Source organism: Eretmochelys imbricata, chromosome 2, assembly GCF_965152235.1.
Source record: "Eretmochelys imbricata isolate rEreImb1 chromosome 2, rEreImb1.hap1, whole genome shotgun sequence".
NCBI classification, from domain to species: Eukaryota; Metazoa; Chordata; order Testudines; family Cheloniidae; genus Eretmochelys; species Eretmochelys imbricata.
This window is the reverse complement of record NC_135573.1, coordinates 9,888,374-9,915,533: the sequence shown is the minus strand read 5'-3', so window position 1 is coordinate 9,915,533 and position 27,160 is coordinate 9,888,374. Positions and strand designations below refer to the sequence as shown.

The following is a 27,160-nucleotide window of genomic DNA, read 5'->3' as shown; positions in this document are numbered from 1 at the left end:
TTTGATGTCCCATTGCCTACATATAGAATTTTTTAAATTAAGTTTATGCAGTTAAATATTTACCTTAAATATAGTTTGAACTTGTGTTTTCAGACTTGCATTATTAAAAACAGAACAATATAAATTTTGGGTCAAATTTAATTTTCTAAAGGGTGAACTGGTACAAAACTAGAGAGAAAGAGATTTTCAAAGAAATAAAGGGTACTCACCTCCCATTGACACTGAATATGAGTTGGGTGTCTAACTGCTCTTTGCAAGTCTCAAATCTCCCCCAAAAGACTAATAATGCTTGTGATTTCTTCTTTCTTTTTTTTTTTTTTTTTTTTACAAGTCTCATGGAAACAGCAGCTAATTTCACAAAACAAATTTCATGTAGAATTTGCAACCCAAATAGTGCACCACTAAAAATCTGAAATTGACAAAAGTGGTTTTCATTGGTTTTCAGCGCCCAAGCTAAGAGAAAGGGATAAAAGGGAAAAATAATGAAAAGTAACTGCTACTTTTTCAGGTTTAATAACGTAAGGTATTATTGGTAACAAAGAAACTGGTTTACAATATCAATTTTAACTTGCATCCCCCTTTAAGTTTTCAACTATGTTACATTATTTTTAGATTTAATGTCCTTCCTTTAGACAAAATGAAATTAAAAACTAAAACTAAATCATAGTCTGTCATCAGAATCCAAGCAGTGCAAGTGAGATTTTGTACACATGTGAATTGGAATTAAATTGGTTATCAGCTAAGCTGAGAACAGAACCCAGGAGTCCTGGCTCCAATACATTCCTACTAAAGGATGGATATTTTACTTTGCCTAAAAGGTGTGTGGTATGTTCCCCCCCACCAAAATTACACAACTGTTTAATCATAGAATCATAGAATATCAGGGTTGGAAGGGACCTCAGGAGGTCATCTAGTCCAACCCCCTGCTCAAAGCAGGACCAATCCCCAATTAAATAGAATCATAGAAATAATGCAATCTATGATTTGAATACAACCTACTGGGCCAGATTCATTACAGCCTCTGGGCTAGCTTCCACTGAACATGGCCTTTTGGCAACAGAAAGTCTACCTAGGAGGGTTTTGAAACAGTGCAGTGTGCCTGTAGCATCCCCTCGGTCAGGGAGCATGTAGCCAGCCAACAGCCCACAGAAAGGACAGTGCTGATGAACAGGCGGCAGTGCTAAAACAGTTGGGATTAACCTGATTGCTGCAGCCTTCAGTAGCAGGCTCAGAGTCTGCTTCCAGCCCTCTGGCGGAAACACTGCTTGATCTTCCCCTGGGTGTGATTCCACAACTATAGCACCGCAGCCCTTGCAGGTATATGAAGATGCCATTTACACTCCTCTGCATTCACAAGGGTGAGTGGCCCTTTATCTAATTGAAATCCGGTCTATTTCCACAACCAATGTTCCAATAGCTAAACATGGTAGGAGTGATGCTCACCATTCACTTTGGCCTTTTTACACCAACTAAAAAGGGACAGAGCAGCATTAAGGGCCCTACAAGCACTGGACCGAACTGGATGAGATTTCCTTTAATGCAGACACTGGAGAACACATATATGAGGCTACTTCAGAGGACCCTGTCACACTCTCTGGAGTGGTTCGCTACCATGAGTGCCAACCTCAGGGCCGACGGTCAAAAAAGGCAGGGCAGAGATCTCAAAGGAGTGGTATGATCTATAATTAGATTATAGTAACCCAGTAACAAATGTGAACTCCGGCAGCACTACAACAGTCTTACCATGGAGTCACAAACAGTCCTCTTCGGCACTCCAGTCTACCTTGCCATCAAGGCAAGCTGGTCAGGAAGTCTACATTTAAATGCTGCAGCTGTGCTGGTGTAGCGCTCAAGTGAAGATGCTCTACACCGACAGGAGAACTTCTCCCGTCGGTGTATTAACCCACCTCTCCAAGAGGTAGGTGTATCGACAGGAGGAGGTCGTCAACATTCTGCTGTCTACATGAAAGGTTAGGTCAGTATAACGATGTCACTCAGGGGTGTGAATTTTTCACACCCCTGGATGACATAGTTATACCGATACAAACCTGGCCTTACTGATAGTTGGTTGCTATACACCAAAGATCATAAAAGATTCAGGTTGCTTCCAGTCCCAAGAGACCAATCAATCACTTACCCCAGCATCAATTAGTACCTCAGATCTCACACCTAAGAGAACACTTGTAGGCAATCCTATATTAAACTAACGAAGGATTTAATAACTAAGAAAATGAGAGAGTTATTTCCAGGTTAAGGAAGGCAAACCTATATAAACAAACGATTTACAGTCTATGGTTCCAAAAGGTGATAGAGTTGTAATAATCTGTCAGCACCAAATGTCTTTTAGGGCTAACCTAGGTTGACCGTGGGGATCTCTGGTTCTGTTTGGTAGCTCTGGCCCTGTGAAAGTCCAAACAGCAAAAGAGATTAAAGATTTTCTAGTTCACTATCTTTATTTCTTTATTCCAGAATTCAAGCAGATGGGATAAGCCCTTTGCCACCTAGCCTCTTCATGGGTTTGAAGGGACAATTAACAGTATTTGTATTGTGATGTCCCACAATGACCCATTTAGTTTTGATAGCCTTCTTAATGAGCAGGAGACAATCCCTTCTGACAGATTTGACAGTTTCAGTGGCAAACACTTTTTACTGTTATACAGAAAAAACTTAAATATTATCTTATAGCATGTGATAAAGATATACACAGGGTGAGCTGGACTGGTTTCCAGCAATGAAATTGTCAGTGCTCAGCTGAAGCCTAAAGCCTCAACAAGAGCTGGCACCTCGTTTGCCAACATCACAGACCCCCTGGAAGGCCCTGGCACAGGCGGTGTACTGGGGGAAAGAGGGATGCATTGGGGTGGAGCTGCAGCACACAACACAAAAGAATTTCACTCAGTGCAACTATGTTCCTACAAAATGTATGATACAATACATCCTCTGAAAAGGCTCTTGATACATTACAAGGAAGACAATATAGATAGTGAGGGATCAGTTGTTGTGACCTGCACAGAATGTGCTATGTTTGTCTTTGTCCCAGAGGACAGAAGCAACTTTGTCTGTACCAAGTGCAAGCTAGTCTCCATACTGGAAGAAAAGTTTAAAGGACTGGAGGCCCAAGTATTGACTCTGCATTGCAACAGAAAATGAAGACTTCCGGGACAGTAGTCGGGATTTGGTACTGAGGGCACAGCATGCCAAAGAATCGGAAAGAGCAGTGCAGTGGGGGTTGTAGAACAGGGAAGAAAAATGGCAGTGTGTGACCTCCAGGAGGAGGAGGACGAGGACGACCAGTACATCCCCAACACCGATAGAGGAAGCAACCGCTTTCAGGCTCTTGACAGAGATACAGGAGGGATTCTCAGCATTGGTTTGAATCAGATCCTAAAGTAACAGCCACCCCTTTGGATTGGATTTGAGTAAATAAGATGCAGATTTTTACACCACCGGAAGGAACTGAATTTTCCCAGGTGAAAAACTCAACAGAAGAGTGTTACAGTAGTATAAAAAAGAATACATATCACCATGTCGAGATCTTGAGTAAATATTTAGATCTTCTGGCCTGCTATATCCTCTGTGTGAAAAACAGCTCTTAAATAATCTTTCACTTACACAGTGCCTGTGCATTCAGAAGCTTTTGAGAAGAACCAGTAAACTCATACATCAATCTGTTAAACTGTAATTTCCCATCTAAGTTGGCAGATAATAAAAACATAAGAATGGCCATACTGGGTCCAACCAATGGTCCATCTAGCCCAGTATCCTGTCTTCTGACAGTGGCCAATACCAGGTGCTTTGGAGGAAATGAACAGAACAGGTAATTATCTAGTGATCAATTCCCTGTTGCTCAGTCCCAGGTTCTGGCGAACAGACTAGGAACACCATCTCTGCCCATCCTGGCTAATAGCCATTGATGAACCTATCCTCCATGAATTTATCCAGTTCTTTTTTGAATCCTGTTATAATCTTGGCCTTCACAACATCCTCTGGCACTGAGTTCCACAGGTTGACTGAATGTTGGGTGAAGTAGTACTTCCTTTTGTTAGTTTTTAACCTGCTGCTTAATAATTTCATTTGGTGATCTCTAGTTCTTGTATTATGAGAAAGAGAAAACAACACTTCCTATTTACTTTCTCCACCCCAGTCATGATTTTATAGACCTCTATCATACCCCCCCATTGTCTCTTTTCCAAGCTGAAAAAAAAAGATTGAACTCTTTAGTCCTCTTCTCTTGTAAACTTTCTAATAGCTGTAGCAAGGGAGAAAAGATACTCAGTGCATGTATTTTAACAGCCTGTGTATTTTGCATATTCTGCAGCAGAAACAACAAGATCCACATGAAGAGGGTATTGTTGGGAGAAACAGTAGCAATAGTTGCATAAAACTTAGATTGATTCCCTTCCTCCCTCCCAACCACCCCCCCAGTGTAGACCAGGGCTAAATAAATGATGATGCAGCTTAGAAGGCCAAACCAGACCAAATATTTACATTAGTATTACCTTTAGAGGTAGGAATAAAGAATAAGGAATGTGCTCAATGAACTATGCAATTGTTAACTAGAGCACAAGATGATTGCAGTTAGCCTAAACCTTGAATTCAAGACAGCAGAAAATAAAGTTCAGAAGCAATATAACAGAAAATATTGGGTAACAGTTGCAAAAGTAAAACATGTTCGAAATTGGTGCATTTTATGTATATTATGTAGTGTATATATCAGTGGTGGGCAACCGCATGGGGCACATCGGGGTAATTTGGCTACGGGGCCGCGAGACATTTTGCTGACCTTGATCATCCACAAGCACGGCCCCCCACAGCATCCAGTGGCCACGGTTTGCTGTTCCGGCTAATTGGAGCTGCGGGCCACAGGGACATGCTGGCTGCCGCTTCCCGCAGCTCCCTTTCGCCTAGAACAGAGAATCACAGCCACTGGGAGCTGTGGGGGGCCGTGCCTGCGGACAGTCAATGTCAGCAAAATGGCTAACAGCCCGCAATCAGATTACCCTAATGGGCCGCATGCAGCCCACAGGCTGCCCACCACCGATATACACACACTACTGATAGATGGATGGATGAACACATTTTTTCTTCCCGGATAGAAAAAGAGTGGGTACTAACTGTTTAATATAACTCCACAAAAGCAAGGAGAAACAAAATCACAGCTCAACATTCCTAACTGTGGTCATGTGGACAATGAGCTGAAAGTCTACAGCCATTGGTTATAGTCCTATCCGTGCCACTGATTTGATGCGATGTCCTGGGCAAATTAACCACTCTATGCCTCAGTTTCCTGATGCGTAAAATGGGACTAAATGTATAGCATTTCCAATTCCTCCTCCTCTGTCAATTTCTCTGAGTATTAAATGGGGTGTGGCTGTCCCTCAGCTGTCCTGCCAACAGCTTATCTGTATCAATATTTCCAAAAGGCACTGCTCCTTTATGGAACTCTCTGCTTTGACTGAGAAATGGTATAACAATTTTCTACCAAAACTTTCCAGAAGGATTAACTTTTTGGCAGAAATCAAGTCTGCAGTGAGATCAGAATAGAAACAGTTATGTAACCTAAATCATAGTTGTTGGTGCTGCTATTATAGTATAGTTGTTTCCCCAAAATATGACAAAGTATTTGACAAACTTTAAAAACACGTCAAAAGATTGTTATTTTCTCACACACACACACACCCCTCAAAGAAATACAGAAACTAAGGGAGAACTACAGACTTCAAACATGCAACAGCAACATCACATGAACACTCAGAACAAAAATATCTTCACCATTTAAATTCCTCCTGCACTTTTACGTAGAGAGAGCATAATTATCTGAAGTGAAATTTACCCATGCAAACTTGACTCTTGTAAAATGAGCCATGGAATTTTTACTGACTATCGTGGATGATGATCTATATTTTAACTGTCAGTGGAAATATGCTGGTGATGCTCCCCAACACAATGATGGGTCGCTGGTACTAAAGGGAACAGAACCACCTACTGAATCTCCAATATCACTTTATGTACCAGTTGAGCTCTTCTGTGAGTCTTCCATCCCAGCACAGATCATGTCCAACACTGCTTAGTTTAGATCTGATGAGATAAAATACCCGAGTCAGTTTGGCTAAAGGCACATTATTTTCACAAGAGTTGTCTTTTCAAGCAAGTCTTTGACTTAGAAAGGCAAAAAATGGAATTCCCCCTACAGCAGTAAAAGGAAACAATGAAGACATACCTTTAATTAACCCCTGATTTTATCACTAAACGTAAGTTTTGTTTTAAAACCGGAAACTACTGTTCAAATATTAAAAGGCAACTTTATAACACTAAGAATTAAAAGACCAGTTCATAGAATCCTACCTCACTTAGCAGAGCTTTAATTCTAGTGTTGCTAAGCTTATAATTTTTATAATGGGAAAAGGAACCCACGCGCATTGACAGTGCTAATGAAAGCAATACACAAGGCTATTCACAAAATTATCCATGAAACCAATTAGAGGCATTGGCAGGGCTGTCTTTTCAGTGCATTGATGACAATTCAGCAGTCCATTCTGATTTATGTATGAAATAGCCCAATACTTGCACAGGGGGAAAAAAATTCCTATGGTTGTATTAAGCTTCCAAAAATATCTTCTTGTGAAGTTCTTACTGGAGATCAGAACACCACAGATGCAGAATCTGCTGGTAAAGACACAGTGGCAAGGAAGTAAGGTAATGCTTTTATTTCCACATTAACTTTTGTGGTGGGATACGGAAGGAGAGCACATGCGACAAGTCTAACTCTCTTTTAAGCACAGGAAAGTTGTGCCAGTTTGATTCAAGGAAGCTGTAAAAAAAAAAAAAAAAAAAAAAAAGTTGAAAATGGACAAAAAGTTGCCGTTTCAGAGGGCACATTAAGGGGGCTGGTGGCACACCACTGGAATGTCTTAACCAGCGATTCTGACCAGAGGGAAAAAGCCGTGGCTGCAGTTTAAGTACATTTGATAAGTCTGTTACTTCTTATAAGAAGACCAAGCCAAGAGGTATAGTCATGGATCTCATCCACTTTTGTTTAGTCAAGAGGTCCGATGTTATGGCATGGAATAGAACTTTGGTCCTTCAAATGGCATACTGTGTGTTGAACTTCAAGAGCAAGATTAGAATTGTTTAGCCAAAAGTACCTCCTAATAACCGCAAAGGCAGCAGACTGTTGCTGTGCCACACACATCAAAGACTCCCTGTAAAGAATAAATGTACCATATATTCCAAACCTCCTTGCCCTACGCCTCTAAGAGCTTAAGTGTCAGAGAGCTTCTTAACCATCTGTAGTATAAACCAGTGGTTTCCAAACTGGGGTGCGCAAGATGATCCCAGGGGGTGCGCGGCACCAGGAGTGCCGCCAGACGGCTCTTCGGCGTTTTTTTTTCTTTGGCGGCAGCTCTGCACGTCCACGGCTGGTGTTCCCCTCCGGGGGCCCGCCTGCAGCTGGTCTTCCGGTCTTCTTCCGTCGGCGGCGCGCCTGCAGCTGGTCTTCCGGTCTTCACCTTTGGGGTACGCGAACCAAAAAGCTTGGAGACCACTGGTATAAACCATACCATGACTTTAAATCACCCATATGTCAAGTTTTCAGCAGTAATAAATTCTCTGCCATGATGATCTTGTTTCCTAGATAAATTATTTTAAGGATGATAATCAACAGACCTAGGAATCTATGATCTACTATTAACAGCAGAAAAACAACAACTGGGCTAGGTGTATAAAGAAGTAGCTCAAGTCTTGTTCATTTACATGGTACAGCCTGTCTGGCTCTCCTAACACCACTGTAAATAAAACCAACTGAGTGCAATTATTCCTCACAGAATCCAAAAAATCCAGATTGACAAGAAGGGTCTCATTTTTTAATCTATTGGCTGAAGGTACACAAAATAGCTTATCTTGCACTGAGTATGTAAAATCATGATGGTAAATAAGGTCTGTCTGGGTAAGGAACCAGAAGTAGTCACCAAACATTTGGGACAGACTGAAACATATCCCTCAGTTTCCTCTTTTATTTCTGATCCTAAAAAGGAATTGCTCTAATACCTTGGGGCATTTTTGGCTCTTTCATGGAAAGTCAAGTGGAGTAGGTGTGGGGCAGTTTTATGATGAGCAAGAATTCCTTTTGATTTAACTTGAAATCGTACTTCAGATGTGAAAGAAACAGTCTCTTCCTGTCAATGTTTATTATTCCAGTATGTCCAAAATACTACAGCTGAACTGATTACCCTCTCCTTCTGTTCATGTCATGCCCTCCCCCAGACTCCTCTTTGCTAGCTTCTACCTGAAAATTTCAGGTTTCAGAGACTTACCTACATGCCTCCAGCTTTCATCCAGACCACATCACACGATCCATTGTCTACAGCCAAGCTCTAAGATACAACTGCATTTACTCCAATCCCTCAGACAGAGACAAACACCTACAAGATCTCTGTCAAGTAGTTCTTAAAACTACAGTACCCAACTGCTGAAGTGAAGAAACAGATTGACAGAGCCAGAAGAATACCCAGAAGTCATCTACTCCAGGAAAGGCCCAACAAAGAAAGTAACAGAACGCCACTAGCCATCACCTTGAGCCCCCAACTAAAACCTCTCCAGTGCATCATCGAAGATCTACAACCTATCCTGAAAGACGACCCATCACTCTCACAGATCTTGGGAGACAGGCCAGTCCTTGCTTACAGACAGCCCCACAACCTGAAGCAAATACTCACCAGCAACCACACACCATACAACAAAAACACGAACCCAGGAACCTATCCTTGCAACAAAGCCCATTGCCAACTCTGTCCACATATCTATTCAAGGGACACCATCATAGGACCTAATCACATCAGTCACACCATCAGAGGCTCGTTCACCTGCACATCTACCAATGTGATATATGCCATCATGTGCCAGCAATGCCCCTTTGCCATGTATATTGGCCAAATGGGACAGTCTCTACGTAAAAGAATAAATGGACACAAATCAGACGTCAAGAATTATAACTTTCAAAAACAGGTCGGAGAACACTTCAACCTCCCTGGTCACTCAATTACAGACCTAAAAGTTGCAATACTCCAACAAAAAAACTTCAAAAACTGACTCCAACAAAAAACTGCAGAATTGGAATTAATTTGCAAACTGGACACCATTAAATTAGGCTTGAATAAAGACTGGGAGTGGATGGGTCATTACACAAACTAAAAACTATTTCCCCATGCTAATTTTTCCCCTACTGTTACTCACACCTTCTTGTCAACTGCTGGAAATGCGCCATCCTGATTATCACTACAAAAGTTTTTTTTCTCCTGCTAATAGCCCACCTTAATTGATTAGTCTCGTTATAGTTGGCATGGCAACACCCATTTTTTCATGTTCTCTATGTGTATATATGTATATATCTTCCTACTGTATTTTCCACTGCATGCATCCGATGAAGTGAGCTGTAGCTAACGAAAGCTTATGCCAAAATAAATTTGTTAGTCTCTAAGGTGCCACAAGTACCAAAAATTTCAGACTCCCTGGGTAAAGTTAACCATGTGCATAGGTCTTTGATGTCTTTCTTAGACTCCAGTTCTGCAATCTTACTGTTATACAAAAGAATATGTGGAGACCTCATATGGATAAGATCCACTTTCCTTGAAACTTCCTGAAAGAAGAGAGACTGCCAAATGTTTACAAAAATCCTGGGTCCAATTTAAAAAGAACACTAAAGAGCTTTGTTTTAGATGTTAGTGAAGTCACAGCAGTAGAAGCCAACCTAAATTATCTTGGCAAGTAAAAAGCTTCTCAGAGTCCCATACCATTGAATGAAACATATTTTACCAATTTTTAAACAGATTCTTAGTCATTTTATTTGTTTGCCAAATCGAATCTAGGATATAAAAGACAAAACCTACACCCTCATTTAGTACTAGGCAGCTTCTTTCTTTATAATCTAGTAAAGATAGCAAATGACCTCAAATGTTAGCTATATCGCAAATATTTCAGAACTTCATTCATCTCCATGCTTTGTAATCTGCTAAAAAAATTGGCACCCTTGCCTCACTTCTTATCAAGATTTAACAGCAGATGTTGGAGTGATGTCTCATTATGCTAAGATTTTGTTATTTTTATGAAATATTCTACAATACTTTTATTAGTATACTATGACCTACTATCATACGAAATAAAACTACAGTATAATTGCCATAATTAATGAACCAAACATTTTCAGATGCCCCCCCCAGGTTTCTGCCAGGGTGGGAGTCAAGCTGAGCACGGCTAGGGATGTGCCTGGGAAAGACACGAGCAGAGACCGTTTCCACTGAGCCCCACTAGGTGGCACCAAGAGCAGGGAAGCCAGATCAGGATGGCTGTACAACTCTCTGCCAGAGGAGGCACAGGGAGGCCTGCTGAGTTGCATCCCTTTCTTGTGACCCGTAGCCACAGTTACCTGTTTGAATATGTGTCTGGACTAGCCTGCCTAGAGCTCGGGGAGCCAACTGGTGCAATGGGGGGAAACCCGCAGGTCCTGGAGAGAGCTGGGAGTGGGGAGCCCAGTGAGGCAGCAGGGCTCAGGGACGATAGGGGTGGGGAGTTCGGGGCAGCAGTGTAGGGGCCAGAGGTGTGGGGGAGAGGCAGCAAGGGCCACAGGTGATGGGGAGGGGGTGGGGGTCTAAGGGAGGCATCAGAGACCAGGGGCGATAGGTGGGGGGCCAGGGAACGCAAGGGGGCCAAAAAAAGTTTGCCCAGGGTGCCATTTTCCCTAAGGCCAACCCTGGAAGGGACAGCCTTAAGGGTGGTGACCACCCAAGGTGTCGTGGTCAGGGGGCACTGTGGTCAAGAGAGTGTAGCTGGAGGATGCCTTGGCAGTCAGCAGGAAGTTGGCCGTAGCTGGGGGGGGGGGGGGGGGGCTGCCATTGTTCCCCCACTACCAGCAGTTACCAGTTGCTTATGCTTCAGAGGGAATGCACAGAACAGGCAATCAACGAGTGATCCGTTCCCTGTTGTCCACTCCCACCTTCTGGTACTCAGAGGCTAGGGACACTCAGAGCCGGGGGAGGGGGGGTGTGCATCCCTATCCTCCATGAACATATCTGTTTGGTTTTTTTACCACATTATAATTTTGGCCTTCACAACATCCCCTGGCAATGAGTTCCACAGGTTGACTGGTGCTGTATGAAGAAATACTTCCTTCTGTTTAATTTTGTTGCCAATAAATTTCATTGGGTGACCCCTGGTTCTCATGTTATGTGAAGGAGTAAACAACACTTCCTTATTCACTTTCTCCACTCCAGTCATGATTTTATAGACCTCTATCATATCGCCTCTAACTCATCAATTTTCCAAGCTGTTTTCAGTCCAAGTCTTTTTAATCTCTCCTCACATGGAAGCTGTTCAATATCCTTAATCATTATGGTTGTCCTTCTCTGTACCTTTTCCAATTCTAACGTATCTTTTCTTAGATGGGGTGACCAGAACTAAAAATAGTGTTCCAAATGTGGATGTACCATGAATATATATAGAGGCAGTATGATATTTTCTCTATTATCTATTCCCTTTCCTAATGTTTGCTATCATTGGTAGCTTTTTTGACTGTTACTGCACATTGAGTGGATGTTTTCAGAGTACTAGCCACAATGACTCTAAGATCTTTTTCTTGAGCGGTAACAACTAATTTAGACCCCATCATTTTATATGTACAGTTCTGATTATGTTTTCCAATGTGCACTACTTTGCATTTATCAACATGGAATTTCATCTTTCATTTTGTTGCCCAGTCACCCAGTTTTTTTGAGATCCCTTTGTAATTCTTCACCAGTCTGCTGTAGAGTTCTATCTTGAGTAATTCTGCATCATTTGCAATTTTTCCCACCTCACCATTTACCCCTTTTTCCAGATCATTTATGGAGGGATAGCTCAGTGGTTTGAGCATTGGCCTGCTAAACCCAGGGTTGTGAGTTCAATCCTTGAGGGAGCCATTTACGGATCTGGGACAAAAATTGAGGATTGGTCCTGCTTTGAGCAGGGGGTTGGACTAGATGATCTCCTGAGGTCCCTTCCAACCCTGATATTCTATGATTCTATGTTGAACAGGACTGCTCTCAGTACAGATCGCTGCGGGACACCACCATTTGCCTTCTCCATTCTCAGAACTGACCATTCATTCCTACCCTGTGTTTTCTGTCTTTTAACCAGTTACTAATCCATGATAGGACCTTCCTTCTAATTTATGACTGCTTACTTTGCTTAAAAGCCTTTGGTTAAGGATCTTGTCAAAGGCTTTCTGAAAGTCCAAGTACAGTGTATCCACGGGATCACCTTTGTCTACATGTTGATGACTCCTCAAAGAATTCTAATTAGGGCTGTCGATTAATTGCAGTTAAGTCACGCGATTAACTAAAATAAATTAACTGTAATTAAAAAAATTAATCGCGATTAATTGCACTGTTAAACAACAGAATACCAATTGAAATTTATTAACTATTTTTGGATGTTTTTCTTCATTTTCAAATATATTGATTTCTATTACAACACAGAATACAAAGTGTACAGTGCTCACTTTATATTATTTTTGATTACAAATATTTGCACTGTAAAAATGATAAACAAAAGAAACTGTATTTTTCAATTCACCTCATACAAGTACCATAGTGCAATCTCCATCATGAAAGTATAACCTACAAATGTAGATTTTTTTGTTACATAACTGCACTCAAAAAGTAAACAATGTAAAACTTTAGAGCCTACAAGTCCACTCAGTCCTATTTCTTGTTCATCCAATCACTAAGACAAACAAGTTTGTTTACATTTACGGGTGATACTGCTGCCTGCTTCTTATTTACAATGCCACCTGAAAGTGAGAACTGGCTTTCGCATGGCACTTTTGTAGCCGGCATTGCAAGGTATTTATGTGCCAGATATGCTAAACATTCGTATGCCCCTTCATGCTTCAGCCACCATTCCAGAGGACACACTTCCATGCCAATGATGTTTGTTAAAAAAAATAGTGCGTTAATTAAATTTGTGACTGAACTCCTTGGGGGAGAATTATATGTCCCCTGCTCTGTTTTACCCACATTCTGCCATATATTTCATGTTATAGCAGGCTTGGATGATAACCCAGCACATGTTGTTTGATTTACTAACACTGTCACTGCAGATCTGACAAAATCCAAAGAAGGTATCAATGTGAGATTTCTAAAAATAGCTACAGCATTTGACCCAAGGTTTAAGAATCTGAAGTGCCATCCAAAATCTGAGAGGGACAAGGTGTGGCGCATGCTTTCAGAAGTCTTAAAAGAGTTTGTAAAGTTCAACTTTCATGATAAAGAGATTGCACTACAGAACTTATATTAGGTGAATTGAAAATATTATTTCTTTTGTTTTTTACGGTGCAAATATTTGTTATAAAAATAAATATAAAGTGAGCACTGTACACTTTGAATCTTGTGTTGTAATTGAAATCAATATATTTGAAAATGTAGAAAACCCAAAAAATATTTAAATAAATGGTATTCTATTATTGTTTAACAGTGCGATTAATCGCGCAATTAATTTTTTTAATCTCTTGACAGCCCTACTTCTAATAGATTGATGAGGCATGATTTTCCTTTACCAAAGCCAAATTGACTCTTCCCCAACACATTGCGTTCATCAATGCGTCTGATATTTCTGTTCTTTATTGTAGTTTCAACCAATTTGCTTGGTACTTACTGGCCTCTAATTGCCAGGATCGCCTCTGGAGCCTTTTTTAAATATTGGTGTCACATTAGCTATCCTCCAGACATCTGGTAGAGAAGCTGATTTAAGTGATAGGTTACATACCACACTTACAGGTTTCAGAGTAACAGCCGTGTTAGTCTGTATTCGCAAAAAGAAAAGGAGTACTTGTGGCACCTCTACACCAACATTCCACACAAGGATGGACTACAAGCCGTCAAGAACACTATCCCCGATAATGTCACGGCTAACCTGGTGGCTGAACTTTGACTTTGTCCTTACCCATAACTATTTTACATTTGGGGACAATGTATACCTTCAGATCAGCGGCACTGCTATGGGTACCCGCATGGCCCCACAGTATGCCAACATTTTTATGGCTGATTTAGAACAACGCTTCCTCAGCTCTCGTCCCCTAACGCCCCTACTCTACTTGCGCTATATTGATGACATCTTCATCATCTGGACCCATGGAAAAGAAGCCCTTGAGGAATTCCACCATGATTTCAACAATTTCCATCCCACCATCAACCTCAGCCTGGTCCAGTCCACACAAGAGATCCACTTCCTGGACACTACAGTGCTAATAAACAATGGTCACATAAACACCACCCTATACCGGAAACCTACTGACCGCTATTCCTACCTGCATGCCTCCAGCTTTCACCCTGACCACACCACACGATCCATCGTCTACAGCCAAGCTCTGCGATACAACCGCATTTGCTCCAACCCCTCAGACAGAGACAAACACCTACAAGATCTCTGTCAAGCTTTCTTACAACTACAATACCCACCTGCGGAAGTAAAGAAACAGATTGATAGAGCCAGAAGAGTTCCCAGAAGTTACCTACTACAGGACAGGCCTAACAAAGAAAATAACAGAACGCCACTAGCCGTCACCTTCAGCCCCCAACTAAAACCCCTCCAACGCATTATTAAGGATCTACAACCTATCCTAAAGGATGACCCAACACTCTCACAAATCTTGGGAGACAGGCCAGTCCTTGCCTACAGACAGCCCCGCAACCTGAAGCAAATACTCACTAACAACCACATACCACACAACAGAACCACTAACCCAGGAACTTATCCTTGCAACAAAGCCCGTTGCCAACTGTGCCCACATATCTATTCAGGGGACACCATCACAGGGCCTAATAACATCAGCCACACTATCAGAGGCTCGTTCACCTGCACATCCACCAATTTGATATATGCCATCATGTGCCAGCAATGCCCCTCTGCCATTTACATTGGTCAAACTGGACAGTCTCTATGTAAAAGAATAAATGGACACAAATCAGATGTCAAGAATTATAACATTCATAAACCAGTCGGCGAACACTTCAATCTCTCTGGTCACGCAATCACAGACATGAAGGTCGCTATCTTAAAACAAAAAAACTTCAAATCCAGACTCCAGCGAGAAACTGCTGAATTGGAATTCATTTGCAAATTGGATACTATTAATTTAGGCTTAAATAGAGACTGGGAGTGGCTAAATCATTATGCAAGGTAGCCTATTTCCCCTTGTTTTTTCCTCCCCCCCCCCCCCCCGATGTTCTGGTTTAACTTGGATTTAAACTTGGAGAATGGTCAGTTTGGATGAGCTATTACCAGCAGGAGAGTGAGTTTGTGTGTGTATGGGGGTGGGGGGGTGAGAAAACCTGGATTTGTGCTGGAAATGGCCCACCTTGATTATCATGCACATTGTAGGGAGAGTGGTCACTTTGGATGAGCTATCACCAGCAGGAGAGTGAGTTTGTGTGTGTGGTTTTTGGGAGGGGGGTGAGGGGGTGAGAGAACCTGGATTTGTGCAGGAAATGGCCCAACTTGATGATCACTTTAGATAAGCTATTACCAGCAGGACAGTGGGGTGGGAGGAGGTATTGTTTTATATTCTCTGTATGTATATAAAGTCTGCTGCAGTTTCCACGGTATGCATCCGATGAAGTGAGCTGTAGCTCACGAAAGCTCATGCTCAAATAAATTGCTTAGTCTCTAAGGTGCCACAAGTACTCCTTTTCTTTATACCACACTTAGTCGTTCTGCAATTTCATATTCTGAAGGAACTCAAACTCTTGGGTGAATACCATCTGGTCCTGATGACTTATTATTGTTTATCAATTTGTTCCAAAACCTCTTCTTCTTATCCCTCAATCTGGGACAGTTCCTCAGATTTGTCACCTAAAAAGAATGGCTCAGATGTGGGATTCTCCCACACATCCTCTAGAGTGAAGACTGATGCAAAGAATTAATTTAATTCCTCCATGATGGCCTAATCATCCTTGAGTGCTCCTTTAGCACCTCAATCATCCAGTGGCCCCACTCATTGTTGGCAAGCTTCCTGTGTCTGATGTACTTAAAAATGTTTGCTGTTAGTTTCTGAGTCTTTGGCTAGTTGCTCTTCACATTCTTTTCTGACCTTCCTAATTATATCTTTACATTTGAGTTGCCAGAGTTTATGCTCCTTCCTATTTTCCTCAGTAGGATTTAACTACCAATTTTAAAAGGATGCCTTTTTGCCTCTAACTGCATCTTTTATTTCGTTCTTTAGCCATGGTGGCACTTTTTTTGGTCCTCTTACTATGTTTTTTTAATTTGGTATATACATTTAATTTGAGCCTCCATTATGGAGATTTTAAAAAGTTTCCATGCAGCTTGCTGGCATTTTACTGTTATGACTGTACCTTGATTTCCTTTTACCTAGTGTCCTCATTTTTGTGTAGTCCCCCCTTACACAATTTGGTCTTTCAAAGGCAGCTTTGAATTTGTTCAGCAGGTCTTCACTCGTTTAATCACTAAACACACAGAGTTTCACAGTTTAAGGCCAGAAGGTACCATTAGAAGATCTAGTCTGACCTCCTATATATCACCAGACATTGTCCCCCACACTCCTCTATGTTAAGTCCAAAGACTTTATTTAGACAAAAGAAGTTCAGTCCTCAGGAGACTAAGCTGTGTGCCAAGGTGCCACCAATGACCAAGGCCCCTGCAATGACAGGGAATTAACTAGTTCATGATTCCAGCAGGTGAACTATGGTCCATGCTGCAGAAGGTGGTAAAAGGCCCTAAGGTCCAAGCCAATCTGACATCGGAGAATAGTCCATCCTGACACCAAATCTGATGAGCAGTTTGACCCTCAGCATGTGAGCAAGACCCACTAGCTAAGCATCCAAGACAGAATTCTCTGGACCACGTCAGAGCATTTGGTCCACTCTTTCCGGTGTCCCTTCTCCAGTTGTGCCCAATCTGATGTTTCAGAGGAAGGTGCAAGAAAACAACAGCAAGAAACGAGACCCACACGAGGAGACCACCCGAATAGCTCATAGGTAAGGCTAAGATTTTGTCATGAATATTTTTAGTAAAAGTTATGGACAGGCAATAAAGAAAAATTCACAGAAGCCTGTAACCTGTCTCTGACTTTTACTAAAAATATCCATGTTAAAATGGGACGGGACTGGGCAGCTGCAGGGTGGCTGGGAGCTCTGGGGCCCACACCACCTGTGGGGACTCAGCGCTCCAGACTCCCCCTGCCCCCTCCCCTGCAGTGGGGAGCTGTGGGAATCCCCCTGCTGCCCCCACAGTAGGGAGCTGCCGGGGTCCCCCTGCCCCGCAGTGGTGGCAGCTGGGGAGCTCCCGGTGTCATCCTACCCCACAGCTGTGGCAGCTGGGGAGCTCCCGGTGTCATCCTACCCCACAGCTGTGGCAGCTGGGGAGCTCCCGGGGAACCCCGGTCCCGCCCGCAGTGGGTAGCTGCAGGGGTACCCCTGCTGCTGCAGCTGGCAGGTAGTTGTGGGGGTATCCCGTCCCACAGAGAGGCCAGGAGTTGCAGTGTACCCTCCCGCCTGCGGCGGCTGGGAGCTTGGGGGCCCACTGCCTCCAGCGGTGGGATACTTTACAGCCTGCAGCTCCCGAACGCCGGGGTTCAAGTCATGGAGGTCTTTGGGGATTCCGTGACTTCCGCGACCTCCATGACAAAATTGCAGCCTTATTCATAGCTAACATTCAGTTCTCAGAGACTGCTCAAAATACTCATTTCTACTATTTGTACCTTATTTCAAATTCTATTCTCTGCTCCGCTCCATTTCTTTCTGTGAATGAAACCATCATCCTAATGGAAATGCATCAGTATTATCAAAGCCATATGCCTCCTTTGCAGAACATCAGACCTACCATATGATTTACCATATTACTGCATCAAAACACATCTATTCCAGCTAGTTTAAAAAAAACAACCCACATTCCAGCTCAAATTATTCTCTGTTTTGCACCATATTTCCAACTGGTACTTATGTTTGGCTAGCTTTGCACACCTTCCTCTTGCAGTTTGTGAAACATTTCCAATAACAAACCACGCTCAGATGCTCTAAGGTGAAGATGCTTTAACAGTTTGTAAATTTCTTCCCTTAAAAACAGTTACAAGTTTAGGTTAAATTATGAAGTGGGTGTGTGTGTGGTATGAGAGTGCCTTGTAGTCTGGTAAACGAGCAATTAACTATCATACATAGACTTCTCTTCCCCTGGTTCTCAGGCCCTCAGAAACTGAGGAAGAAGTGTTCCACATCATTCTCTAGTTATCCCTCCTGCCAACTCAGGAGCAGCATTTGTTAATTTCATCAGATGCTACTTCCACTGAATTCCAATTGGAAGCTAAGCCAGTACAAAGTAGGGTTGAACTGGGAGAACATTTAGGGATCACAGTACTCCTAAGGGTACAGCTTCTTTTTTCTTAATTAACCCCATGTTGCTCAGGAGTAGACCAATTAGTTTACTTGAAGACTGAAACAAGTCTTGTGTCAAGGTTCTTCCTTAGCTGACCACTTTACAGAAGCATTCAGGTCCCTTTGGTGGGATGATTGAGTTCAAAAGATCCCCGGTGACTGTTTTGTCAGTAAAAGATAGACTTCATTTAAGTCACCTCCTTCTGAGATGCTGATAAACTGAGAATCATCAACTAGAAACAGCTGAGACACAATATATTTATAAGCTTTTATTTTGTGTACCTAACACTTGTGTTTCTATTTGCTAGGTGACCTTTAATTACTATTTGAATAACAACTCAAAAAGAGGACTTTGAAAAGAAAAATAACTAACTCTTTAAATCAACAAACTTACATTGTTTGGAGGTTACTTTAAACCCCAGCAATGGTAACAGACTGCAGTAAGTAGGAGTGAAAATCCTTCCTGGAAAAAAAAATCCTACCTCACATTATGTTTTTTGGTTAAGATTTCAGAAAGAGTGTCTGACTATGTGGGGATAAGAATGGAGTTTTCATTAATTAATTTAAACCAGTTATTAATGTTAACAGTTAACATCTTTACTAAAATAATAAGAGATGGTTAAATCAAGTCCAGTGATGAGAAGCCAATTTACAGATAGCAAGCTATTAAAATTATTAGGGAACAGTTTAAAATAAGTTTTATATATCAAATGTATTAATTCTATGCAAAAATAAATATATCCTCTTTATTTAATAATATTGAATTAGGGTCTCAAAAATAGTTCTGTTGTATAATAACTGTGTGTTTTATTTAGAATAAAATACCAAGAAACTTAAGAAATAAAGAATTGTTCATGGTAACAAGGGCCATGAGCTGTCATTTTTCTAAAATGCTATTGTTTCCTGAAGTGAACACTGACTTCTAGGTGTTAAAATTACATCAGATGTGCTAAAACTTTTTTTTGTAACCTTAAAATGGGTATATAATTCAAAACTCAGAGTAAAAGGGTAGGGAGTGAAGGATGATGATACAGAAGTTCATAGTTCACACATCTCCGGATAAGTAGCCTCTAACAACTTTGCTAAGATTGACAGGTTTCAGAGTAGCAGTCGTGTTAGTCTGTATTCGCAAAAAGGAGTACTTGTGGCACCTTAGAGACTAACGAATTTATTTGAGCATAAGCTTTCGTGAGCTACAGCTCACTTCATCGGATGCATTCAGTGGAATGCTTATGCTCAAATAAATTGGTTAGTCTCTAAGGTGCCACAAGTACTCCTTTTCTTTTTGCTAAGATTGTTGATTATCCTATAAAATGACTTGGTGCTTGAATTGTCAATCAGTTTTACTACCTAGACTACTGTTACAATTAAATCAAAAAGATGGTACCTATAGCAGCACCCCTTACACCAGGCTGGGACCTAGATTTAGTACGGATTCAGAAGGAAAAGCATTATCCACTGAATGACTAATAGTATTCACCATTATTCACCAAGTGTTCCTTTAAGGTCTTTCATCCAAGTACTAACCAAGCCTAAATCTGCTTAGTTTGCAAGATCAGAGATATAACGGCAACTGTAAGGGACACAAGTTCAAGCAAAAACAAAACCCCTCAGTCCAAACAAAACAAAAAACAAACCTAATCAGTAGAGTAACTCAGATTAGCATTGTGAGATGACAGAGATTCCAGCTCTCACAAATATATGTTTTATGAATAGGACCCTACCAAATTCAAGGCCATGAAAAACATGTCATGGACTGTGAAATCTGGTCTTCCCCCCCTCCCCCGGTGAAAACTGGTCTTTTGTGTGCTTTTAACCTATACTGTGCACATTTCACTGAGGAGACCAGCATTTGTCAAATTGGGGGTCCTGACCCAAAAGGGAGTTGCAGGGGGGTTGCAAGGTTATTTTATGAAGGGGATTGCAGTATTGCCACCCTTTCTCCTGCACTGCCTTCAGAGCTGGGAGGCTGAAGAGTGTTAGCTGTTGGCCGGGCGCCCAGCTCTGAAGGCAGCAACCAGCCAGCAGCAGTGCTGAAGTAAGGGTGACAATACCATACCATGCTAGCCTTACTCCTGCGCTGCTGCTGGCAGCAGCTCTGTCTTCAAAGCTGGGATCCCAGCCAGCAGCCACAGCACTCCAGCTGCCCAGCTCTGAAGGCAGCGCGGCTACCAGCAGCAGGGCAGAAGTAAGGGTAGCAGTACCAAAACTCCCCCCCTACAATAACCTTGGAACCCCACCACCACTACAACTCCTTTTTGTGTCAGGACCCCTACAATTACAACACCTTGAAATTTCAGATTCAAATAGCTGAAATCATGAAATTAACGATTTTTTAAATCCTATGACCGTGAAATTTACCAAAAACGGACTGTGAATTTGGTAGGGCCCTATTTATGAACCTGTCAATCAAAATGCTGCTCTGATTGGCATGAATCTGGAGAAACAATGAACAGCAGTTAAGCTCCTTGGAAATTACGCTGCTGTAACACAGCAGAATTTGACAACAGTGCTATTCATCATGGATACTTTGTACAGAAACTAAGTACTGAATAGCTAATTACAGGGAAAGGGCAACAGCTACATGAACTATAGAGCAGTGCCATATATCTGCCAGCAGAGAGAAGTAATTGCAATTAGGTCAGCACTCAGTATCAGCGAGTAGGTAGGAAGGAGATTTTAAAGTTTTAAAACAATAACGAAAGAGAAAGGAGCTACTGTTCTGAACAACCACACTGAATATGAATAGGGATTTAGAGAAACATTGTGAAGCATTTAAAGAATCAGTGCTTGCTACTGGGTTATGTATAGTACACTTAAAGCTTTATCAGTCAAATTCAAACAAATAATTACCAACAGAACTATTAGAAAGTAGGGCAGTGGTGGGCAACCTACAACCTGTCAGGGTAATCCACTGGCGGGCTGCCAGACAGTTTGTTTACATTTGCACAGCCGCCCGCTCTGCTTCCCGCAGCTCCCATTTGCTGGGAACAGCAAACCGCAGTGACTGGGAGCTGCAGGCGGCCATGCAAACGTAAATAAACCGTCTGGCGGCCCTCTAGTGGATTACCCTGACAGGTCACAGGTTGTCAACCAATGAAGTAGGGACTTTTGGAGAAAATTAAGAACGTGAATTAAGACATTGGGGCACATTACCAAATATCTGATGAAATGTTAGATGTTAAATTACATAGTATTTATATTGGAAGTAGTGAAGTGAGCTATACAAGCAATGTAATAGATTAATAAATGGTCCAAAATAAAGACATCCATCTAAATGTTTATTTCTTTAACAGATTACTTTTCCTTGACTATAGATATTTCACAGCTCTTATCAAAGTAGGCCAGATCTGTTTCATTTCCGTAAGGTTAAGCTGATGAACAGTACATGGAGTATTCGTCAGCTGAGGAATGGTCATCATCCAATTGCAAAAACAGTGCAAGCAATTTCTCTTCTGTCCTATTTTCTTTGGTATGGATGTGGTATAGTGTATTCTAGAAACGACTGATATTCCCAGATTCATATGTCATAACCTTTAATTCCCAGGTATATTGAATCAAAACAAAAAAGGGAATTGTGTAAGACTGTTCTTAATTTATTTCAGGAAAGAGAAGGCTGCATAAGGAAGTTTTTAAAGAAATTATATTGCAGGATCTCATTAGATACAGGAAGTGTGTTCAGCCATTGGAAAGCGTATGCAGGAGGGACAGCTTTTCATTTGTTTAGTAGCTCAATGAGCAACACTGACTTACTCCAGTGTGAGCTGCAACCAGCAATCCTCAGCTGGAAGGACAGGTTAGCCTGCTGTGGTGCCTTTAAGGTAGTAGAGCAAAAGGGAAAAAAAAAAATCAAAACCAAACATGCCATGTCAACAAAATATTCTAATTCTAGTTCCACTAATAATTAACAAAATTAATTATTTGCTTTTGGAAAGTTTTCTCTGGACTTTTCCACTTGTATTCAAGAGCTTCAATTATAAAATAGTATAAGAAAAAGAGTTCTATTCTTTTAAAGTTGTACACATATTTGGTGCATCTTAGTGGCAAAAAAATCAATAGATAAAACTGACTACAACCATTTCTAATATGGACAGGAGCTTCAAAGTTATTCCTTGCAAAAGCATCTGAGCTTAGACCCCCTGGGTCACTGAACAGGGACTGAATCCTAATGCTGAACTGTGTCATAGCTATGTAGTTTTTGACGTATAAATAGAAGTCATCCTTATATCACCAACCATCAGTTTTCTAACAACGGTAAAGTACAGATTAACTGAAAACAAAAGCAATTAATTCCTTTTGTCAAATATTACTCCACAGTGAAATGGCATACTCTGTATATTCTCAGATACCATCAGCGTGTGGTACTCAAGTTCTCACACAGGCTGTTTCTTGCTTATAATTTTTTTTTCTCTGATGCATATCACAATAGTATTTTGAGCATTTAGTAAACAATGAATTTACCTACAACAGACCTATGATGCAGAGAAGTATTATTGCCATTTCACAGACAGGGAAACAGAGGCACAAAAGGGCAAAGGCGTATAGGTCACACATGAAGCCAGTGGCAGTGATGCAGTACGTCCATGTTTACGGATTTATTTTTTTAACATAAAAATAAATATATTTACCATTAATTTAATCTAGGCCAATGAACATGGTATTAGCTACTAGATATTCTGTAGGTTTTGCTTCTGAATTACCATCTGCTTATTTTACATATATTTATTTCCCCCTGCAGCTTCTGAACTAAAATGTATCACTCTATGATCTAGCTAACAATACTGCAATATTTCATGTCCAGTTACTCTTTTAAATATCCACATTGAGATGAATGTGAATATGAAAATAAACCCCAAATCTATACTTACTGTCAGTTACGTTACATGCTTTACAGGCTGCTTCTTTTCCAAACAGAAGACTCAGTTTTCTTGCTATTAGCTATATTTTGCTAGCGTACAATTGTGTTTGACCCACCCGTATTTACATACGTGGTGGTTTCTATTACCACCATCCATGTAGGAAGTACACAAACGTCTTCTGAACTACAGTGTAAATATCAATACCTTGACATTCAGTTGAAATACACCAACCATGTAAGTTTTGTCCTTATGCCTCATTATTGCTCAATTTTAAGTCAGCTCCTACCATTACATTAGTTATAAAGTACACATCTGTTATTTTTATTACAGCTAATAAATGTGGATATCAACTTCTCAGCCATCAAGAAAACAAATAATAGGTGTCAGTCTTTTATCCTGTATGATTTGTTTAACAGAAATCGAGCACTTTTAAAGAAAATAAATTGAAAACTTCTCCCCAAAGAAAAGTGAAAGGCAGGAATATATTCATAAGGAGTTTTAATAAATTGCGCAAATATTAAAACAAAATAATCTCTAAATTAAGATCAGTGAAACTAAAAACAAAATAGCTAAACTAAAGGCCATTCACTGATTTCAAAACATTTTTAACAAAAAGCATTACAGCTGTCAGGGGAAAGAGGATTCAGCTGATTGTTTCACCTTAGAATTGCATGACCAGAATACATCAATTTTACTTTGTATTTTGTGTTAATTTTTTTTCTTTCAGTATTCCTCACCAGTGGTAAAACGTTAATTTAACACAGGAAAAAAAAACATAATTAAGTCATGTGTACCTTTAGCCCAGCATATTGGGAATGGACTACAGCCGCTTTTCTCCATATAGATAGCACCTGCTTGTTTCCGGGCCTGTTGGCCTGCCAATTCCAACAACAACATACACACAATCGTATAGAGATCAAGCCAGGCTTCAGCATACAATGTCCCAATTCAGTGCTCCAATAGTATTTGCTCCTGCAGGGGGGCTGGGAAGCCAGCCACTTGAATGTATTCAATCCACAAGCAAGGAGAAAACTATTAACCTTGCCTACATTTGGTCTCTTTTCATCTAGTTTGCAGGAGAGGTAGAAGCAAAATACTGTGGTATTCCTCTGGTAATATATTCCAGCAGCATGAAGAATGCCTTTCAGTTACAGAATCGTCTCATGCCTCAACAATTTCAAGCACAGACCATCCTTTTCCACGGTGAGCTACTGAACAGAATGCTACCAGCCAGTAATGTGACTGTGTGTGTGTGTCTGTATTCCTAGATTCATTCAGGAGGGAGGAGGGAGGGAAGGAGGAGCAGGAGGGAAGGCGATTAGCAAGCACCTTATTAATATGCTAATCTCACCCTTCTGTTCAATTCACACAGCAGACTCCTGTTTACAAAACTGACAGCAGATTCTAAAATTGACTAAGCTGCAAATCAAGCCTGACCCAGGTCATGTCTATAGAGGTGCTCCCCCAACCATTTTTGTTTTAAATTCATGCCTCTGGTATTTTACCAACCTATCTTGACATTTGATTTTCAATAACTTCCCTAATAAGATAAGAACAATGAAAAACTGAACAATGAATAACTTGAAAATGTAGAGCATCCTGAAGTATCCAGCAGAACAAAAATGTTTTAGTAAAAACAAAACAATACAAAAAATAATAAAAAAGCTTACTCACTTGATATTTTCCATCAGATTTAGAGACTATTTTACAGTAAATTTAGCTTTATAAAACATACAGCAAGAGCGGATTCAAATGTCCCTAAACTTCAATGGAAGCAGGACTGAGCTCTAGATCAGGAACCTAACTTAATCGCATTTTTTAGAATTAAACTAGAGGAGAAACAATGACAGATCAGAACATTGGTGAAAGGTTAACACTAAGGAAATAGGACACCACAGTGTCTACTGTAATCAGTACCATAGCTAGCTCCTCTCTAAAAATATGACCACTGCTTTATTCTCTTGCAGCTGAGAGAAGGCATAGGTCATCACATATACTTACCTATCCACACATATTACACTTCATGTATAAAAGGTTAACTGAAGATAGATTTGATTTCCTTTCAATATCTGGGCACCAGGAATAAAAATGATATTTTACATTATGTTTAATATACGTTTATGCACATGCAATATACCATATAGAATTCATTTCTGCCAAATCACCTGTTCATGTTATATATTGAAATGAAATGTTTATTAACCATGTTGAAGAATCCTTTTTCTATAACAAGCTGTGTGCACTATTGGGGGTGTGTGCCTGTGTACGTGTATAGCATGTATGTAGACAAACAAAAATTACAAAACTCCCATCTTCTCTCTTCTAGTAGAAGGTTCCACAGTACACATTATAAACATATGTTTCATTACAGAACATAACAAAAAAGTAGATTCAGCCTAAATAATTATTATAAACTCTTAAGAGTGGTATATTTTGTCCCTATCATTAAACTATTCATAAATTCCATATTAGCCATCTCTAATGTACAGTCCTCAAGCGAGAGACAAGGTGAGTGAGGTAATATCTTTTATCGGACCAACTTCTTGTGGTCAGAGAGACAAGCTCTGTGTTAGCTCATAAGCTGGTCTCTCTCACTGACAGAAATTGGTCCAATAAAAGGTATTACCTCACCCATCTGGTCTCTCTAGTATCCCGGCACCTGCATGGCTACACCACCACCACATCATCCTCTACAACCATTACATCACCACCATCCTCAACAGTAAGACATAGAGCTTAAATAACTAAGACTGTTACCAAAAGAGAGCTAGTTTTACGTTAACACAATCACTAAACTGACCCATTTGCCTAGGTGTAACAGCACAAACAATAATCTCCATTACATATTTCATTAAATTTATGTGTCTACAGATTACATCCCTGCCATTTTGGTTTCTCAAAGCAGTTTGATGCAGACAACCAGAAAAGTCCATTTCGAGTCTCTGGGTAACAAATACTGTTGCTTCCTTCCAAAAGTACAATTTTTTTTCAATTTAAAAGAAAAGTTATCCACTGCAAAAATAGAGATTAGAGCACAACCAAGTCACAGATGTTCTGCATCAATGCCCAGGCACAATGACCAAAGCTCTTTCTGGGGCTGAAGAGAGCCAAAGAGACTTAGGGATATGCAGGGTGTCTCCTCCCCTTAAAGTTTTTGAAACTATAGAATACTGCAGAAGCAGTCAAATCCTGTCAGCTGTGGGTTCTTATATGTTCACCTTTAAGGACATAACAGCACAAGCAATAGTAGAGGTAACAGTTCTTATTCATTTCAACGATATATCTGGTACAAGGTAATTATTGTTATTGCTACTGTTACTTGTTCAGGGCTGATAATGTGCTTGGTTCTGTGCAATAGGCAAATGTAAGAGGCAGAAGAAGGATGGTCTTGTAATTAAGACTCTGGCCAGGGGCTCAAGAAAGCTGATTTTAATATCCAGTTCTGTTACCGACCTCCTTTATGACCATGAGGAAGTCACAGTCTTTTTTTACCTTAGCTCCCCATCTGTAAATTAAAGGACAATATTTCCTTTCTCCCACCCTTTTCCTGTTTGTCTATTTAGAGTGTAAGTTTCCCAGGACAGGAACTTTCTTACTATGTGTAGGTGCAGCCTCAAGCAAAACGGAGCTGTGATATTGGTTCGGGCTTCTAGTTGCCACTGGAATACAAATAAATAATATCTCGCCTACCCTGAAGAGTTTACAGTCCAAAAGAGACACATACAGAAGACAGCACTTAAAAGGATGTTCTAGTAAATCCAGGAGGTCAGATTGGTTTTGGACTTTTTATTTAATTCTTATTTTAATAGAATAAAAACTCCTATTGGGTAAGTTTGCGGAGAAGTGGGTTACCAAGAAAGATCTGAATTAAGAGAATGCACTGGA

The 27,160-nt window shown here is 40.8% G+C and overlaps 1 protein-coding gene across 3 annotated transcripts in view; it reads right to left on the bottom strand.

The window, feature by feature from the left end:
• Nucleotides 1–27,160, bottom strand: part of PTK2 (protein tyrosine kinase 2) — a 385,991-nt gene that overhangs the window by 276,528 nt on the left and 82,303 nt on the right. Inside the window, exon 1 of one of the 3 annotated variants that reach the window (XM_077809744.1) lies at nucleotides 6,013–6,034. The exons of 1 other annotated variant lie outside the window; for it this stretch is intronic. The gene's annotated coding sequence lies outside the window, so the exon portion shown is untranslated. Of the gene's footprint in view, nucleotides 1–6,012; nucleotides 6,035–27,160 lie in introns of those variants that run through there. One more of the 3 variants, XM_077809746.1, reaches the window with a different exon arrangement.